Genomic DNA, 14,841 nt, shown 5'->3' on the forward strand with positions numbered 1-14,841 from the left:
CAAGACAGTATGGTACTGGCACGAAAAACAGAAATATAGATCTATGGAACAGGATAGAAAGCCCAGAGATAAACCCACACGCATATGATCCCCTTATTTTTAATAAAGGAGGCAAGTGTATACAATGGAGAAAAGACAGCCTCTTCAATAAGTGGTGCTGGGAAAACTGGACAGCTACATGTCAAAGAATGAAATTAGAACTCTCCCTAACACCATACACAAAAATAAACTCAAAATGGATTAAAGATGTAAATGTAAGGCGAGACACTGTGAAACTCTTAGAGGAAAACATAGGCAGAACACTCTATGACATAAATCACAGCAAGATCCTTTTTGGCCCACCTCCTAGGGAAATGGAAATAAAAACAAAAATAAACAAATGGGACCTGATGAGACTTAAAAGCTTCTGTACAGCAAAGGAAACCATAAACAGACAAAAAGACAACCCTCAGAATGGGAGAAAATATTTGCAAATGAAGCAAGTGACAAAGGATTAATCTCCAAAATATACAAGCAGCTCATGCAGCTCAATATCAAAAAAAACAAATAATCTAATGCAAACATGGGCAAGAGACCTAAATAGAGATTTCTCCAAAGAAGATGCACAGATTGCCAACAAACACATGAAAGGATGCTCAACATCACTATTCATTAGAGAAGTGCAAATCAAAGCTACAATGAGGTATCACCTCACACCAGTCAGAATTTCCATCCTCAAAAATTCTACAAACAATAAATGCTGGAGAGGGTGTGGAGAAAAGGGAACCCTCTTGCACTGTTGGTGGGAATGTAAATTGATACAGCCACTATGGAGAACAGTATGGAGTTTCCTTAAAAAACTAAAAATAGAACTACCATATGACCCAGCAATCCCACTACTGGGCATATACCCTGAGAAAACCACAATTCAAAGAGTCATGTACCACTATGTTCACTGCAGCTCTGTTTACAATAGCCAGGACATGGAAGCAACCTAAGTGTCCATCAGCAGATGAATGGATAAAGAAGATGTGGCACATATATACAATGGAATATTACTCAGCCATTAAAAGAAACGAAATTGAGTTATTTGTAGTGAGGTGGATGGACCTAGAGTCCGTCATACAGAGTGAAGTCAGTCAGAAAGAGATAAACAAATACTGTATGCTAACACATATATGTGGAATCTAAAAAAAAAAAAAAAAAGGTTCTGAAGAACCTAGGGGCAGGACAGGAGTAAAGACACAGATGTAGAGAATGGACTTGAAGACATGGGGAGGGGAGGGGTAAGCTGGGACGAAGTGAGAGAGTGGCATGGACATATATACTCTACAAAACGTAAAATAGCTAGTGAGAAGCAGCCGTATAGCACCGGGAGATCAGCTCGGTGCTTTGTGACCACCTAGAGGGGTGGGTTAGGGAGGATGGCAGGGAGACACAAGAGGGAGGAGATCTGGGGATTTTGTATATGTATAGCTGATTCACTTTGGTTTTTTTTTTTTTTTTTTGAAGATTATTGAGATTTAATTGCCAAATAACATTGTGTACTTTAAGATGTACAATGTGGAGATTTGATACATGTATATATTGTGAAATGACTCCCACAATAATTTAGTTAATATATCTATCACCTCACATAGTTATCTCTGTTTTCCATGATGATAACTTGTAATGTCTACCCTCTTAGCATGTTTCAAGTATATAGTATTTTTTTATCATTATTACTTTTATTATCACTATTATTATCATTTTCACATCTTTCAGATCTCTCATATCTAATAATTTTTTAGTGCTATTTTTTTTTTTACATCTTTATTGGAGTATAATTGCTTTACAATGGTGTGTTAGTTTCTGCTTTATAACAAAGTGTGATTCACTTTGTTTTAAGTATGACCACATGTATGACCTTCTAGAAAAGGTAACAGAAAGATCAGAGATTAGGTGATAGGGTCAGATCAGGCACTAAGCTGCAAAGAGTCACACGGAAATTTTTTATGATGTTGGAAATGTTTGTGGCTTCATTATGGTGGTGGTTACATGATCATATATGATTATTAAAATTCACCTGCAATGGGAAATTTATTGTATGTAAATTTTACCTCAATAAATGTGTACAAATATATAGAATTAGAAGTTACAAAGAAGGAAGTAAGAGAAATGTTTAAAGAACAAGAGTATGAAAAAAAAAAAAAAAAAAAAAGGTAGGGCTTCCCGGGTGGCGCAGTGGTTGAGAGTCCGCCTGCCGATGCAGGGGACGCTGGTTCGTGCCCCGGTCCGGGAAGTTCCCACATGCCGCGGAGCGGCGGGGCCCGTGAGCCATGGCCGCTGAGCCTGCGCGTCCAGAGCCTGTGCTCCGCAACGGGAGAGGCCACAACAGTGAGAAGCCCGCGTACCGCAAAAAAAAAAAAAAAAAAAAAGAGTATGTATTTTTGCAATGTATATAGAAAAGGAATATTGAAGCCACAGAATACAGTGGGGTGTAAACAAAAACTTTTTATTTTTCTTCAACTACTGCCTTCAAATATTCTCTCTCAATTATCCCTCACTCTCTCTTTAATTACTTCTTGAGCCTATCCTATTGTTTTCAGGCTTCTTTCATTTGTGGGAATACTTTCATTTTTATAATTTAGATGCACTTTAAATATTAAAGACCCAAGATTTTCAAATTTAATTTTGAATTTCACATTCAGTTCAACCTCTTTCCCTCTCCCTCTGCTTAGGTTTGACATGTGGCTAAGACACCCATAATAGGGAAGGGTTTAAAACGAGTATTTAACTCTATTTTCCTTCCTCACTCTGCCTCTCCCTCTCACTCTTCTGCTTTTCTCTTCTTTCTTTTATATATCGAGGTTAAGGAAGAGAAATAGGAGAAAAATAGCAAAATGATATATTATTTCACTGCTGGTTTCTTCTACGTGGAACAGTCTTGAATGATCACCTGAGGTTTTCTCATGGGTCACACATCCCTGATGTGCAGTGCACTTTCTGCCTGATGTATCGGTACACCCTTAGCTTCTATTCCCAGGGGTCTATTCATTACTTTGTACTACTCGTATCCCCTTACCTACAGGCTACCCTCCAATGCAGAGTTCTTTCACAATGGCTTACAGCCTGGCTAACCTCCATGGCCTTCATTCAAACCCATGGGAAATTCACTCATCTTTGTCCCACGAATGGTGGGTGTATGTATTTTGCTTCTCACTGGTTTCCCAAATCTCTCTGCTGTTGCTCACTGTTCCAACCAACATTCTGCCTTCAAAATTCTGGTAGGAACCAGGCACATGCCCCCAAAGTCCAGGGTTAAAGAGGAGGGCCAAACATACCATTTTTTATTAATAAATTCTCTAACTTCACTTTCTTCAGCTCAAATGGAAGACCCAGTGCAGCCTGACTGATTCAGCTGCTTGGCGAGCATTGAACCAGGGTATGAGATGTTTATGCAGTTACCTCCACGTCTGCAAGCACCTCTTCGAGTGAATGTAGTAGGCTGGGGAGGGGTCAAACACTTGCCTTTCTTCTCTACTAGAAAGGGAAGAGAAAAAGCATTTTCTCTCTAAGCCTATAATTTGCTTTCCTAAAGGCTCAAGACCACTGATGAGTTGGTGATCTCAGGAACATCTTATCTACCTTTGAGAAGCCCTGTAAGTCTTACTAAAGCTCTGCAGTCTGGAAGCTCCTTAGCTGCTATGTAGCATTGTTTGCTATCAAGTCAGTATCCCCCCACCTCTTGTTACATTCACCCTTAGGTTTGAAGGAAGAAATCTGGGAAGCATATTTCCCAGAATCCTTTGTCAGCACAGTGTGAGTCTGACTCTGCCAATAAGAGTTATTCACAGGAGTTTAAGAAAACTGAAGAGAGAGAAAACCATCGTTCTCTGATGAGAGCTTCTGGGTAGGTATGGTATGTGGGTCTTGGCAGGTGGCAGATGAGAGGTTTTCAGACACCTGCAGGCATCCTACTCCTCCTTTTGGTGCTTTAGGCAGATGGAGTCTTTGATGGCATTTTCCCTGCAATCCTTGCCCTCCCAAATTTGGTGAAAACAAACAGTGACCTTCTTGAATATTGTTCTCCCAGCCATTCTGATAGTTGTGAAGTCTGTGAAAACTCTTAAATTTCTTTCTACTCCGAATTCCTAGAGTGGCTTTTTCTTCCCTGCCCTGTACTAATTGATGCAGCAACTCTCTTTAAAATGTAGAGGCACCTGTCTCCTATTTTTCTCTGTTTAGGAACTCAACCTGAAATTCTCAGACAGTGGCATCTGGTTACATAGCCTGAGGGAAAATCAAGACTTTATAATCCTGATTATCAGTTACAGACAACAAAGATATGGATAAAAAGCATCAATAGAATCAGGGCAGTGTCCTGTTGTGGGATCTGGCCGGAATATTTCACTATAATAGAACCCTTTGTTTAGGGGAATGAAGATTGAATCAAAACTCTTGGGCATCCATTGGTATTTCCCACCTTAACTCAGTTGAGTTATGTATGTTAATAATACTGTTTACTCAACTTTGCTTCCTCTGTAGTCATAACTAGACAGCTTAGGTAATAGGAGCTTAGCTTAGGGATAAGTAAGAAAGTGAAGGAAGCATTTTTTTCAGAGGGCTTCATGAGAAACAAGAACATCATTCAGAATATCTGCACAATCACCTAGTTAGGAAGCATAAAATATTTGAGTGTCATTCAGGGCACGTGTCACTCTGGTAGTCCAACAGCAGGCTAACGGCCCAGCATTCATACGAGTAGTTGTCTCCTCAGAAGCAGGCTTCTGTTGTTCTACCTGGCAGGCTCTGGTTCTTTCTGGCTGTCTTTTCCCTTATCTACCTCATTTCCCTCTCTACTCCCCTCTTTACATCATGACTTTTGCCTACTGCCTTCTTCTTTTTTTTTTTTTGCTATACGCTGATTGTTTCCACAGAGCTCTCCCTTCAACTGGAAAAAAAGAGAAGTTAAGATTGGTTCAGTTGGTAACTTTTCAGTGTAAAGAATTTGGGAGCAGATCATGCCCTATCACCACAGCGGCTGATGGTTGGCATAGAGTTAGTTGCTTTCAGTCAGTCCTCAAGCCTCATCGACTTATCTGTCCAGGGAAGTAGGTCCATGAGGCAACAACCACAGCAACTTAGGGTATGAAGCAATCTAGGGATTATTCAGAAGGGTACTTTGGGTATGGCTGACTAAAAGTTGAAAACCAATAAATTCTCTAAGATAGAAAGCAACTACATCTCTAAAGCATCTTCTATGACAAGATTATTTAACTAGTAATCATAGAAACAAACAAGCCATAGTTCTTGATACTCAGAAAACGTCAATTGCATGATGTCTCATTTATTTAAAAAGAGGCTTTTGGGAAAAAAAAGAAAACAATGGCTGGCAAGTTTATTTGACATAATAGCTGATTTCAGAAATATAAACATGTTAAAAAATAAAGGCCTTAGGATTGAATAAATACGATTATTCTGTACTGGATTTGGTTCTATATCAATCTGAACCAAAAGAGGAGACCCCATGGAAAACTGGCTCACTGTTGTTTCCACCACAGCTCCACAGATCACATCATTGGTTCCACTGGATCCAGTGAGGGGAAATGAGCAAAATGTGGTCATGGATATTGTAAAGTATAAGTCAATTAACATTTTTACAACAAATGTAAAACAATACTGTAATAGCAGATTGTCCCCTTCGATGTCATAATTCTGAAAACTTAATAAAAGGGTGCATGGTCATAGAAAGCAAATTATTGCTGATTGTAGAGGACACGGAAGAACATCCATCAGTCCAACTTAACTTACATTTATCCCTACTTGTTTTTCTACACAAGTAGAAAGAATCTAAATATAAGAGGACATATAGTTCTCTAAGATTATTAAATATAAGAAAAATACAATATTGAGCTAAATTAAGAGTTATAAGCCATTAATTTAAGACATTCCAATAAAAGCTTGTTTTTATTTTTGCATGTTCACTATTGTAAAATAAAAAAATAATAACAATGTAGTGAAAGGCTCTGAAATGTCTTCATTCAACATAAGGAGGCTTGGGAAGTTTTCTTCTTCTGTCACTTGAAAAGATGGTCGTTAGTAGGTCAGGCCCCTCTCTGCTGGAGCCCAGTGTAAGCTTTCTGTCTGTAGTTAAAATGACCATGCCTGTTCCACACTACTTCTTGACTTTTGTCCCTTCTCTTCCTTGACAGTCAAAACAGAACAACCTAGAGAAAGTTTTGCTCATGCCTTTAGACCTCTGTATGTTAGAAAATGTTTATTTTTATAAGTAAACAATGCGACATTTATAAGCAATTACTAATGGTTATTATGTAAAGCGATTCATGTGCTGACTAGCTTTATATCACCTCCTTTAAAACTCTTCTTATTTCTATTTTGGATCTAACAATTAAAAATTGCTTTTTAATAAGGGTAGTAGCAACAGTAATATAACATTTATGGAGGGCTTCTTATATGACAAACACTATGATAAGAAATTTACAAGTATTATTCCTTTTCACAGAAGAGGGAGCTAAGACTTAGAGATTTATGTAAATTGCATGTGATCATTCAGATAATAAGTGAGACATCTAGGTTCTGAATATAAAAAAGACTGACTCTAAGCTGTCATTCTGTGTCATACACACTTTTCTAACAAAGTACCAGATTTGGTTGTTTTGGTTCATTGCTTGTCTATCTTGGTAAAAGTTATTATTATTTGTAAGTAATTGTACTTTGGAAAATATCCCAACCAAATATGTCCAATTTTTTAATAGTTCTACTTTAAAATACAATTGATCATTTTTAGGTTAGCTAAATGTAAATTATTTATTCAGACTCTTTTCTGTTTTTAGTAAGTAGCACACAAGACATTGAGTATTCATTTGTTTTCTATTTCCAAAACACATATTGAAAATAATATTATATAAGGAACATTAGCTGCACATCATTCCTTTCATAACATGCATTTCTCTTTTTACCCATAATATATTTTTAAGAAATGTTTGTTAAAATAAAACCCAATTTTTTTTTCTGCTGGTCTTAAATTTCTGAATAAAGTTGTCAATGATTATTAAAATCTCATTATTGTAACAACAGTTTCAACAGTCTACATTCTTTGATACCTTAAAAAGCACATACAAGGCTTCCCTGGTGGCACAGTGGTTAAGAATCTGCCTGCCAATGCAGGGCACACGGGTTCGAGCCCTGGTCTGGGAAGATCCCACATACTGCGGAGCAAATAAGCCCGTGCACCACATCTACTGAGCCTGTGCTCTAGAGCCCACGAGCCACAACTACTGAGCCCGTGAGCCTAGAGCCCATGCTCCACAAGAGAAGCCACCGCAGTGAGAAGAGTAGCCCCTGCTTACCGCAACTAGAGAAAGCCTGCGCGCAACAATGAAGATCCAACGCAGCCAAAAATAAATAAATATTTTTAAAAAGCACATACGTTATTTGATTCAGTTAAAATATTTATTAATATCCCTCTCTTCAATTGTCTCCCCTGCCCCTGTACCTTCCTGACATAAAATATAATTTTTATTGTTTTTATATTTATATTTTCTCATATTTTATCTTTCACTCTAGTGGTGGTCTCAATGAGCCCAAACAATTTGAAATCATACTTTTAAATGATAATAGCAACATAGTGCCCACATTATGCTTTTTACTATGGTATGTTCTAAGATTAAAGAAACTAAGAAGTTATTTATATACATCAATTTTTTTCTTTTCTATACATTTATTTCGTTTTATTTTGAGATAGTTTTCAAGTCTACAGAATAGTTGATAAATAACACAATAAAACATACTCCTTATACAGATTCATCACTTGTTAAAACCTTGTCACCGTTGCTCCTATCTTTCTTTCTTTCTTTTTTTTTTTTTTTTTTTTTTTTGCATTACTTGGGCCTCTCACTGTTGTGGCCTCTCCCGTTGCGGAGCACAGGCTCCGGACGCGCAGGCTCAGCGGCCATGGCTCACGGGCCCAGCCGCTCCGCGGCATGTGGGATCTTCCCAGACCGGGGCACGAACCCGTGTCCCCTGCATCGGCAGGCGGACTCTCAACCACTGCGCCACCAGGGAAGCCCTGCTCCTATCTTTCCATCTTTCTTTCTCCTTTCTTTCTTTTTCTCTTTTCCCTTTTTCTTCCTTCCTTTCTTCCTTCTTTCCTTTTCTTTCCTCTTTTGTTCTTTCTTTCTCTTCTCTTCCTCCTCCCATCCCCACTCCACCTCCTCCTTTTCTTTCTTCTCTCTCTCTCCCCTCCCCCACACCCCCCTGCCAAAAGACACTAGTAGGCTGAGGCAGTATAACCCTTCACATCTAAATACTTTAGCATGCTTCTTCTTAAAGCAAGGGCATTCTCCTGCAAAACCATGTCAATACTACCTAAGAAAACCAACACTAATTTAATAGCATTGACCAAATATAGATCATGCTCAAATGTCCTCAGTTGTTCCCAAAATGTCCTTTAGAGGGGACGGTTGTTTTTTCGATTCAGGAACCAAGCAAGGTTTACGTAGTACATTTGGCTGCTGTGTGTCTTAAGTCACCTACCTCATTTCTTTTTTTTTTTTTTTTTTTTTGCGGTACGCGGGCCTCTCACCGTTGTGGCCTCTCCCGTTGCAGAGCACAGGCTCCAGACGCGCAGGCTCAGCGGCCATGGCTCACAGGCCCAACCGCTCCGCGGCACGTGGGATTTTCCCAGACCAGGGCACGAACCCGTGTCCCCTGCATCGGCAGGCGGACTCTCAACCACTGCGCCACCAGGGAAGCCCTCCTCTCATTTCTTCATTGTATTTATTTATTAGAATGGTGTGGTCAAATAGCCCTGCAGATCATCCCATACCCAGATTCTTCTGACTGCTTCCTCAGAATAAAACTCAGGTGAAAGTTATGAAAGCAACTTCAAACCACAAGATTATGATGTGCCCTTGGGAGGCATATCAAGTGAGGCCATCTCACCATTGACAATGCCAATTTTAACCACTTGACTAAGATAGGGACAGCCAGACCGCTCCATTTTAAAAGAATACTTTCTGATTCAATGCTTCCCTTCACTCAGCAGCTTTCACACTCATTGTTGATCAAGTCTGCATCTATTGTGTTGCTAGAGTGGTAGTCAGTTTTCATTATTCCCCTTGTTTTTATTACCTGGCATTCTTCCTTAAAGGAGAGCTTTCTTTTTTTGTTTTTTTTCTTTCTGGCCAGGAAGGTTTTCTACATTCTCTTTGAACTTTCTTTGTCCTGTAAATCCCCCATTTTTCTCCATGAGACCTGACTTCTTTTTAGAGGGAAATGTCTTTTGTAATGGGAGTTAAATGTGCTCTTTGCTTTTGAAATGTCACTATTTCTGTGTAGTTTCAATGTACAGGGCAAGAAAACATATGTGTGGTGTTTGTTTTTTAAGGTTTTTTACCTTTCCTTTAAAAAATACATCAAATATTCTGTGAGAACAATATAACATTATTTACACGAAACTTTTTAAAAGTTCCTTTACAAAGATGGTACACTTAAGGAAGTATCTTCCCTAATATGTTAATAATTGACTAATAGCATTTAAAAAATGATAAATCCATGGGTGATAACTGAATCCAAATACTAACATTGTCCACTTGAACTTGAAATGCTTAGGATGTCTTTCCAGTAACAAATGATTTCACATACAATATTAAACGTGCCCTTCCATTAAGCATTTGTCTTTAAAAGCAAATTCATACTCACCGCATCGTCTCTCACTCTCTGCTCTAATTTAATTCAGACTACTTATGATTATTGTGAGCAATTATTTCTTAACAGTTTCTTTCTAAATCCCATATGGTAATGATTAAAACTTGAAAGCTTTAAAATAAAAAAAATGCAAAAAGAAATATTTTAAATAAGTTTAAGAAGCCTGCTTTGGGCTCTGGTTGTCTCTTTATGCTCCATCAGGCCCCCATGCAAAGTTCCCCCATGGACTCATTTCCTTCTCAAATGAGTGAAAAATTCTTTTTATTCCCTTCAGCTCCTCTTGAAAAGAAAGGCTTTATTTAAAATAATTGATTTATTTTTGAGGCTACAAAATGCTGATGTTTAGACACACATTCGACACAAGTGATGTATTATTCCTAACTTATATTTCAGTTGTTTATAAGCTGATAAGTTTTGAATCATTCCAACTGTCATTTCACCTTTACGCTGTTGCCTCATATTCTAATGTGAAATCTTTCAAGATGGGAGGCCTGAAGCTGCAAGGAACATTTATCATAAAAAATTAAAAACCATAACATACAACCTATTGATTCAGTTGATTTTCAAAAATTGTGCTCTTCATGAAATTGCCTCAGGGTGTAAGCTCAGAATTAAAATAACAATTATAAAATCCCCAAGCTGAGTAAAACCAAAGCAGTCTAGTTGAAAATATTTATACAAATCCATTTTCCCCAGAAAAGCATAGAAAGTGAAAAAAAACATAGAAGTAAAAAAAAAAAATTCTGTTTTAAAGAATTAATTTTTCAGAATGAAGTTCAATTAGTTAACTCTTTTAAAGCATATATTTCCCATAAAACAGAAAGGGAGGAAACTGATGAAAGACAAAAATGGATGGAAACCTTGCTACAGATCCTGATGGTTTCTATAGCGGCTGCAATCTTCCGACAAGGAATTTGAATTTTTTCACTACAGGGTTGCAAGGAATGACAGTGATCTTAAAGGAATTGCGCACTGTTTCCATTTTAAAACTTGGCTAGCTAATTAGGCAAAATTATAGTTGTATTAAATGTGCATCTGTTACTATGCTCTGTCTTTAATGTTGGGTGTAAATATTTCAGGATCCAATGATTGGTAACTACTTAGATTGGACTCTAAATTTGTAAATGAGAAGCTTTGATTGTGTCAAAAACATATGAATTAATTTTAATTGGAAAGCTTAAAATGATGTTTATTTTAAAAATTAAAATAGATATATTCTGGTTTTGTTAGAATAATTTTTCTAACCATATATAACTACAAGTATTGACATTTTGTGGAAAATTATTAAGTGATGAAAATAAATAGAACTAGTGCTAGGTATGATGAGGTTAACAAATAGTTCCATTTAAGATTTAAGAAAATGTTTATAAAAGTACTACACAAATTTATTATTTTCTCCTTTTACTATTAAGATCTAGTTCAATAATATTACTATAAATATAATATGTGTCTTTTTAGCCTTGAAGTTGTTTAAAGTTTTACTTGTCTTATATTTGTAAATGATCAACTTTTGTAAATATTTGAAAATAATTTTTTTCTAAATTTTTAGAAGTTATATTTCAAAGCATGACTATTAGTATAACATTACTAATTTCATTATCTACAGAATTCTACATTTTGTCAATGATCAGTCATGGTATGAGTTATAAATATTTCCAGAGATTGGGTTTCAGCATCAATTCCTAACTCCCATCCTTAGAATAAAAAACCCAGAAATATTAAAAATCAATAATTTTTTGACCCATCATTGAACAAAGATCACAGGGCAAGCTGAAACCCCCAAATTTAGAGAAACAGTCACATCCAGAAAGACTTAGCTCCAGAGATTTGCTTACCTGGAGAACAAAATATGAGAATCCTTAAACTAGTAGGAACATTTAAATGGTAATCTTGAGGAACTGCTGGAGGCAGAGTGCAGGCTAGCTGGAAAGTGAGAAACTCTTGGGGACTGCAATCATAAGAGGGGCCCACACTTATTCATACCTTTACTTCAGGAACCCACCAAATTCTCCTGGTGAGGACATGAGAGAGATTCCTTGATGGTGCTAGCTGGGAAATTGGGCGAATAGCCATCTTGAAACCCATCCAGAATCTTAACAAATGCCTAATATCTAGGGAAAAAGGATTCATAAGGAGACAATTCTGAAAACTTTTCCCAGTTGAAGGAAGGGAATATAGAGGCATGGAATATACAAGATGAATCATTGAGTGGTTTGTCATGCCAAAATGTAAGACAGTACTCAAAAAACAAAAAAAAAAACAGTGAGGATATGTCAAAGGTCACAGGAACCAACTGAAAAAACTCAATGGTTCTAAACTGGAACAATTTGAGTAATAAAATAAATATGGTAGCTTTGGATTCTAGCCCAAAGTATAAAATAAATATCTGTATGCTGGACTGATATAAATAAATGATTAAATAAAAAGATACATGAGAAAGAGAGACAAATTTCCAATGCAGAAGAATTACAAATAAATTATGTAGCTACTGTCTTCCCAAGGAGGTGGAGGATAAAGTCTCACCCCTCATGTGTGACCCTGATCAACATGGGTTTGAACTGCACAATTCCAATTATATATGGATTTTTTTCAATATTAAATATAATGTTTCTACATGATCCAAAGTTGGTTGAATTCTTAGATGCAGAGCCATAGATAAGGAGGAACTGCTGTTATGGAGGAACCACAAATACAGAGAGCCAACTGTAAGTTATAGGCAGATTTTCGACTGTGCTAAGGACCAGCAGCTCTTATCCCCACATTATTCAAGAGTTAACTGTAGTAACTTCCTACTAATGAGTATATCATGGAAAGAAAGAAGAAAACTTTCAAGTGGAAAAAAAAAACCAACAAACACTACCTCTGCCAGGAGAAAAAGATTAATATCAGGGATAAAGTCATGTTAATAGCATGTACCCTTGATACGATGTGATGAGAATGGCAATTTACGTCTTTGGTCTTCCTTACCAAATCCATAAACACTGTGGAACCATGAGAAAAACATAAAACAAGCCCAAACTGAAGGACATTTTATGATATACTTGATGACTACTCCTCAACACTATCAAAGTAATCAAATAAAAAAGGAAAGTCTAAGAAACATAATCTAGAGAAGCCTGAGGAAACTAAATATAATGTGATATCCTGGATGCAGTCATGGAACAGAGAAAGGACATGAGGCAAAAGCTAAGGAAATTTGAATAAAATATCAACCTTAGTTAATAATAATGCTTCATTAGTTGTGAGAAGTGTAATGGTAATTTCAACAATAGAGAACCTGAGTGTGAGGTATACAAGGAGTCTAATATTTCTGCAACTCCTAAACTTTCCTAAAATAAAAAAAGTATATTTAAAAGTTGTTTCTATCTGATTTTCTTTTCTGTAGTTTTTGTTAAATGCTGTTCACTTGCTTTATTAATATTTTCATTGTAGATTCTAACCTGTATCAACTTAAATTTCCTAATTTGTGTTTATTGGTATTATGACATTGAATTCAAATTTGTCTTTATCTTTAATCTTTCTTCATTTGACTTAGTCTTAGAGAATTCGTTTAAGTTTAGTGTTCACTAAATATCTCACAATAATGGTATTTTTTAACATCTTAATGTAATAGACATTGTACAAAACAGAAACTCTGTCCTTTGTTAGAATGATTAGTAGCAATTTACCGACCAAGAACAATAATGCTTAAAATTGTTTTAGAGGCTCTTTTTACATTGAGACAAACATAAGAATATAGAATTACATAAAAGAAATACATGAAGGCATTATGTACCCTTAAGAAAGAAGGCTTTTCTATTCTTCGTTATTTTTCTGATATTGCTCATTAGATTTGAGAATCCCAGTCTGTTCTTAACCTGAGAGCATAGTTCCTAAAATCCTTAATTTTCTAATGATATTTTTTATCATAAAGTTTTTGTGGTTAGAAAGTATCTTCATTTCATGGAATTACCATGGTCTAAGTAGTTTTAAAATATTGTAACAAAAGGACTAGTAGCTATTTCTTCATTTTTCAGGGAAAAAAAATGTAGAAACTGGACGAGTATCAAAATCACCAAATTCACAATCATGCAAAGCACAACAAAATTCCATCACTCTAGACATAAATGTCACATGCTATGGTTGTAAATATTTGGTTAAACCAAATCAAAATTATTCATGAAAAACATTTTAGGATGATCTTGGAGAACCTAAGCAAATTTTTTTTAAAAAACTCAAAAAACATCTTTTCATTTAATAAAAGTATTTAGAACACATAAAACAAGGCAATATTCATTCTTTTTTCCCATCTTCTGGTACGGGATCCGTTGGTGGCTCCTCCACGGTTGCGCTGTTGCTCTCCAAGCCCGTGTTACTATCACTGGTCCCTTCCTCTGCCAGACTGTCCACCCCCTCCTGCCCGCTCTCCTCGTCCTCAGGAGTAGATGTGCCTTCTTTACCATTCTGTTGACTTTCTGTCGTTTCTTCAAGGAGTGTCTCCTCTGTGTCCTTCAGGACGCTCTTGTCTTTTTTTCTTCGGTCTTATTAGCTGCTGGCTCCTCAGGAACACTACTGCTCTGGCTGTGCTCAGCTTGCGCTGCTGCCTCTTTCTCCCTTTCTTCCTGCTTTTTGTGAGCCTGTTCCTCAGCCTGTGCAATTTCAGCTGCAGATTTTTCCATATCCACTTCTACTTTCAACCACACAAGCTTTTAAGTTCATTGTTAAATGAATCTGTGCTTTCCAGGAATTTCCTCTTCTTTTCTTGGTGTCACTCCTCTATTTGAAGAAGTTCAGCTTCTAGTTTTCACTGATGAACCATTAAGGACTGGACCTGTCATTTGAGGACCTGCATTCTAGCTGTTATGACAACTGACCAAACGTCTGGCACCACACTCTCACTTAGGATTTCACGGATGAGGCGGTGGTTTCTGTGGAAACGGGCTATAGCTGTTTGCTTCATTGAAAAGCCATCATCATAATTATCGAATCTTCAGCAGCCTGAATGCTCATGTAAGATTTTCCTTTCTTCATGCGAGACTGTCTCTGTCAACTTTCTTCCTCTAAAGCAGCTTCTGCACAACTTTTTGCACTTAATCCAGTATATCCTGTGGGCTTGCATAGCATCTTGTCTTGAACTGGATATCTACTTGCTTCATGTGTGTTCCTTAACTA

The 14,841-nt window shown here is 36.9% G+C and overlaps 1 pseudogene; it reads right to left on the reverse strand.

Annotated features, from left to right (window-relative positions):
• Positions 1-13,962: 13,962 nt before the first annotated feature.
• On the reverse strand, positions 13,963-14,793 carry LOC137228346 (SWI/SNF-related matrix-associated actin-dependent regulator of chromatin subfamily E member 1 pseudogene; annotated as a pseudogene).
• Between the last annotated feature and the right edge of the window lie 48 nt (positions 14,794-14,841).

The sequence above is a fragment of the Pseudorca crassidens genome, chromosome 7 (assembly GCF_039906515.1).
Source record: "Pseudorca crassidens isolate mPseCra1 chromosome 7, mPseCra1.hap1, whole genome shotgun sequence".
Classification (NCBI taxonomy): domain Eukaryota; kingdom Metazoa; phylum Chordata; class Mammalia; order Artiodactyla; family Delphinidae; genus Pseudorca; species Pseudorca crassidens.